At 42.6% G+C, this 5,997-nt stretch overlaps 1 long non-coding RNA gene across 1 annotated transcript; it reads left to right on the forward strand.

The window, feature by feature from the left end:
* The first annotated feature begins 604 nt into the window (after window positions 1-604).
* Window positions 605-5,725, forward strand: LOC129784431 (uncharacterized). Its single transcript, XR_008747157.1, has 2 exons — window positions 605-3,724; window positions 3,792-5,725. It is a non-coding gene; the product is annotated as an uncharacterized LOC129784431 (long non-coding RNA).
* The last annotated feature ends 272 nt before the right edge of the window (window positions 5,726-5,997 follow it).

Below are 5,997 nucleotides of genomic sequence, written 5' to 3' on the forward strand. Positions count from 1 at the left end.
CTGTTTGACTTGAAATGGCTCTTGGCCAAGGCAAGAAAGCTCTGTAGGCAAACACCCTGCTGTGAAACACATCATCTTCCACAAGACACTTGAAAGGAGTCGTTTGGACTTATATTTGAAAAGACCTCTTCATCATGATGTAGAGCAGTTCATCAACTTGTTAGTTTTCAGTGGCACCACCATTAGGTCAACGCAAAGGACAGTTCATTACAAGGCAGCAAGCCAGGCCACGGCAAGGTGCAGGCACTGGGTTTTGTTTCCTCTAATTTTAAGATACTGATCAGCCTTACCAGCTGAAACTGATGGCAAGGTTGCTAGTGGTTTCAGCAGGAGAAGAACGAAGTCCATTGGAAACAAAACGGACAACAGCTGTGGGCTTTCTGCTTTCGACTTAACTGACTGCACAAGATACAATCCATGCTAATTGGGGGTCCACGCTAGATGACAAGGACGTACACCTGGTTACACAGCTTGTTTCTGACCTCCGTGGCTTTGTTGCAGGTGATAGAGACAATCCTGAGGAGGGGAAGTGTCGTGTAGCAGAGTGAGTCTTACATGGTGCAAGAAACTTGACAGACATGTGCTCTTCAAGCCCCCGAGCCACCTACCATCTGTGAAGCTGCTCAGTCCGCAGCGCATTCCTCCAGCTATTCCCTCGGGCCCATGAAGCCGATGGAAAGCTGCTCCCTTCAGAGCTCTGCGCCACATAGCTAAGGCCCATGCTCTGAGATCAGAGAGAAATCCTTGTCTCTATCGTCCAAACAGCAATCAATAACGAAGATTTTTCTTCTTTCTTCTGTATTCACTGCAGCTGCTGCTGCTGGTGTAGTGAAAACTCACATTACTATGAATTCATGGTGCAACCACTGGAGAAGATCGCATAAATATTTGGAAATGAAATTTTTTAAACTTGGGGGAGAATAAGTTTTAAAAAAAATCTTAAAATTCTTACATGAAATGATGCAGTTGCTAGAAACTGAAGTAATATATGCTGCACAACTCTTACTCTTGTCTCACCTAAATTTGCTATTCTGATACCAGGAGTAGTGTTCATCAAATAGAAATGCAATGGCTTCAGCAGTATTTCTATTTGAGGTGACATTAGCTTAAGAAAGAAACACAGCAAATTTTTCACGCTGCAGTTTCTGAATCTTATAAAATACCTCAATGGCCTAAGTGAGAACAAGGGGTTTTGAGGACTTGACTTTTGTCAAGTTTTTTTTTGTGGAAAAATTGTTCCACAGTGAGACCCCCAGAACATCAAACGTCATCTGCTGTTTAGTGTTCAAAGATAAAGAACCCCATAGTTTATCATAGGGACTCAACTGCAGTTAAAAAAAACCACCCTATTTTGAGTAGATGCCATAGCAATTAAAAATGTCAAAAACCAACCAAAACATAATGGAAAAAAAAATAATCTGCACAGTTCACCTGCTTAAGTAGCTGTTTTCTTGACCCTTTCAACCCAGACCTGAGCTCTTAGAAGTGTGTGGAAGAATCTGTTGATGACCCTACCATGTAAATAGAATTTAAGAACCTTTTCAAAGCAAGAATTAATGAATACCTGTTGAAAAGAAGGCTTCTTCCCAGTCCTATCCACTTTTGGTTGGCAGATACTGCATCAACAAGCCAAGAGAAAATGAATGTGGTTAAAATATCATCAATTTCAAGGTCCTGTATAAACACGGTTCTAGTTAGAAAGACAAAGACAACCATAGAATAGTTTGGGTCAGAAGGGACCTTTAAAGGTCATCTAGTCTACCTCCCCTGCAGCAAGCAGGGGCATTTTCAACCAGATCAGGTTGCTCTGAGCCCCCCGAGTCCAACCTGACCTTGAACGTTTTCAGGGATGGGGCATCTACCACCTCTTTGGGCAAACCTGTTCCACCACCCTTGTTGTAAAAAATGTATTCCTTGTATCTAGTCTAAATCTACTCACTTTTAGTTTAAAAATATCAGCCCTTGTCCTATCAAGCCATTTGATACATAATCAAGACTTTCTAGTTCAAAAGCCTGAAAGCTCTTCTGCTGAGTGGGGCAAAGGTAAAACAGCAACCCTGTGCTAATGCAGTAATCCAATAACAGCTTATGTCTGCAAAGTAGAAGAATTCTGTTCATTCAATTAGTGCAGGAGTTGGCAAAGATCTTTTATAATTACGTTTTCCTTGTTAGATAGTTATTCAGCAACAATTGTTATTCACAATGAAAATACCTGTTCCAGTTTGTGTGCCTGAATGAGTTACACCTAACACTGAGATTTAATACTTCAACAACATTGCTAACATTACTTTGGAAGATGGTATTACCTGAAGTACAAATGCAGCTCCTGAAGAAAAAAAGATAGTAAGTGCAGGAAAACACATGGCTTCACCATTTCCTTGCTGGTGTTTTAAATTTAATTCAGAAGCCCATATAGCAACAGCCCCACTAACTGCGCAATGAAGTAAATTCTACCATATGATGAAGTTCTGCCTTACTCCACAGCTCTACCCACGCCAGTCACCCAGCTGGGTGTCAGGTCAAGCCAGCGCTTGCCTTTGGGCTACCCACTGGATGAACAGGGGGAGGGCAGGACACAAAAGCCTAGCAACTTCAAAAAGCAACCCCTTTTTGCAAATGAGCCACTTCATGGACATTACACAGTGCACAAGCAGTGGCCTTCTGACTTCTTTTCTCTATATTCTGTGTCCGCAGAAATACACAACTGACTAGGGAATCCGATTTATTTTTATACCTTTCAGAGGTTACTTGTTTCCAGAGCAGCCCAGCTCCCACCTCATTTTTAGAAAGTTCATCTCGAAACTCTAACTTTGCATTTTTAGACCTATTTCAAAGACTCAGCCCTTCACTTTTTTTCCTCCTATGAGTGATCCCCATGCACTCATTTCTTTTTCTGTCGATGATAATGGAGAAAACTATAGAACAAGAGAGTTATGGACATGATTAAAGATTATGGGATAATGCAAAGTAACTTCCATCAAATCTATCAGAAGATCCTCACTGTGGCCTTATAATTCTGGAAGGCACAACAAAGAAGAACAATTTTAAAACAGTAATTCAGCCGTTGACCATTATAACATTATGCTTCTTCCCCTTTCCTGTTTCACCTGCCTTTTAGACCCTCCCTTGCAAACTGCAATCATTCAGCATTCACTGTGGGATAGTATAAAATTCTGCACCATGGCAGGGCTGCCATTCAGAGCTAAAATACGTCCATATACATAATGCGGTAGACATGCAGGAAGCCTATGCCTCCCTACAATGCATGCACGTGCTGTAAAAAATCTATACAGGCAAGCATCCCATTGACTTGCTGAGTATGTTGACCAAATGTACAGAAAGCTTCATGGCTCCTCAAGATGTTCAGGTACTAGATGGTTTTTTGGTGCATACATAGCACACCAAACTTGTTGTCATTGTGCTGTAGCTACTGTGCACTGGAGCAGACCACCATGCAGAATGCATGATGCTTCTGGGACAAGATACACTCACCACCCATGCTCACAAGTCTGCACAGAACCAAGCATGTCCAGGATTGCTAGATATTTGGAAATCCTGGATAAACATGAAAAATCCTAGAATTATTCATAGAAACATGCTCCACAGGAAAAAGAAGATGCCCATAGAAATCCACGAGTACAATGGCCTTGACAATGGGAGTCCTGGCTAACTGAGATCTACAGCAAATACTATATAAGTAGAAAAATAGCCTTTAACTATATAAGTTATGTATTTTTTTATATATGTAATATAATACTATATAAGTCAAAAAATACCCTTTAACATCCCAGGGTGGTGAATCACAAACAAGTTATGGCTATAACCCAGTCTGTTCTTGATATTTACATCTAGAGGAGATGGAAATAGTCTTCAAGGCAGTTCTTTCATCTTATTTTCATTTGTATTGTCTATCGCTGTTATTTACTTCTATTAGTAAAGGTCTGCAGAACTCACTGCCTGTACTAATATCACTGCAGTGCTGCTGGAGGCACAGAACAGAAGAATATCTGGCAGTAATTGGCTCTCACGATTCCTAATTTAAGTGATTTATCATCCAGCTTGCCAAAAAGCCCTATCAATTAAACACCACAAAGCACAATCTTTTTTCCTCTGTGAACATTCTTGCAAGAAAAAAACGTCAATGTTATTGTTTTAATGCTCACAGTAGTCTTGGGACTCCTCATTCCCGAGAACTTCATGGATGCTGGCAACGCAATTTTCATACTGCACTACAGCCTATTACACCATTAAGATGCAAGCAAACATGGATCCAAACGCCAGTGCGCACACAGCCAGAAGAACGGCCCCTCACATCGGCACTGCAGCCTTCTGAGGAGGATCCCTAGCAGAGGAGAGGCCAGAGCACCACTAACTCAGGAAGAGACCCAACCACCAGGTAACCTCAGGCATGCAAGCGAAATCAATGATGCTGCTGCTGAAACAGAGCACGTGCACAGGTGCCTTGCCAAATCAGGGCCTGAAAAAGCTTCAGACAAGGTGTCTTTAAAATAGCACAATGCCTCATTTACCTGCGGCTGGTTTTCCTCTCCTCTCACGGATACCTCAGCACTAAATATTTAGGGATCCTGTGCCTTGCAGAATGCAAAACCAGGAGCAGAGTTGCTGAACCCACTTGGGGAGCAGCAGCAGAGGGCAACACTTAAGGATTTATCCAAAGGCCTGGAAAAGAACTAACACCATAAACATTATAAAGCTGGGGATGGGTAAAAAAATAGGTCCTGGTACAACAGTACGAAGAAGTAGCAGTGCATTGCCAGATTTGCTTTCCTTTTTTTTTCTTTTTAGCAAATGGGTGGCCACAAGCGCCGACTATGATGCTACAGCAAGCGGAACTCAACGAGACTTCTCTGGCCATGCAGTAGCTGGGCAGCCCACATCCACGTTTTAAAACTGCTGTGGTTTTCCATGCTGATGGCAGATTTCATGCCGATTTCTAGGGCTACTGGGTCAGGCTGTGGGTGGAGGGGCTTTGCCTTTTTACAGCGCTTTTACGTTTTGAAGCCCAGACTGCACTCTCACTGCAGCACACCGCACGTTGCCCAGGCATTCCGGTTTGGAGGGCTGTCATCTTCCAAACACAGGATAACAGCTGAACCTAATCAAACTAGACAAATGCATCTTCCCAGCTCCCTTTGCAGAATCAGGGAGCTATAATTAAGGCTGCATTAGCATTTCTGTTATAAAGTCCTACTTTTGAAGCTTCAGTCAACTGTATTTAAGGCATCCTGACCAAGGGGCAATTGACACAGGGATGAAAACTGAGAAAAACCAGCTCTTACACTAAATTCAGTAATAAAAGGTCTTGCTGATTTTAACTACATAAACCAAGGCCAAGAATTAGCTGCTTATCTGTGGTAGCTTAAAATCCCTGGTAGGGCTAAAATACTCACTTTTCCTAGCATCATTTATACTTACATTCTGAGCACTTGAATGATATCCCCGATTCTGCAAAGCAAGCGGGTTTATGGCCTGGCTAACGAGGCTTTTATACCTAAATCCCAGCAGCCGTGTCTCCACGCCGTAAGAAGGATGCACTGCTTTGGCTGGAACTTGAGATGTGCCTGCAAGTCCACCAGTATTGCTATCAGCACCTCCCAGTGCTAGGATCTATAAAATACTGTATGTGCACATTATCTTAATGACAGTGCCAAGGAGACGGACGACAAGCTCTTCAAACACTTCAAAAGAACTGCCAACTTTTTTTTTTTAAAAAATACTTCTAATGTGCAGATATCATTAAGAGAGGGACTTGTACCTGGACACTGTGAAGCTCTAGCTTGGATGAGCGCCTGAAGATATTTTGACACTGCGGTCACCACTGCAGCTGCACGGTGATGCAGAGGTGTGCAGCCCACTGCATCCACCACGAGGAGAGCAGAAGGGCCTCTCTGCCCAACAATTTGGTTCTCAGCTAGTTTTGCAGGTTACGCTAAGTTTCATGCCACAGCAGCTACAGGTAGTCACTGCACAAAACTC

The sequence above is a fragment of the Falco peregrinus genome, chromosome 5 (genome assembly GCF_023634155.1).
Source record: "Falco peregrinus isolate bFalPer1 chromosome 5, bFalPer1.pri, whole genome shotgun sequence".
In the NCBI taxonomy this organism is placed as follows: Eukaryota; Metazoa; Chordata; class Aves; order Falconiformes; family Falconidae; genus Falco; species Falco peregrinus.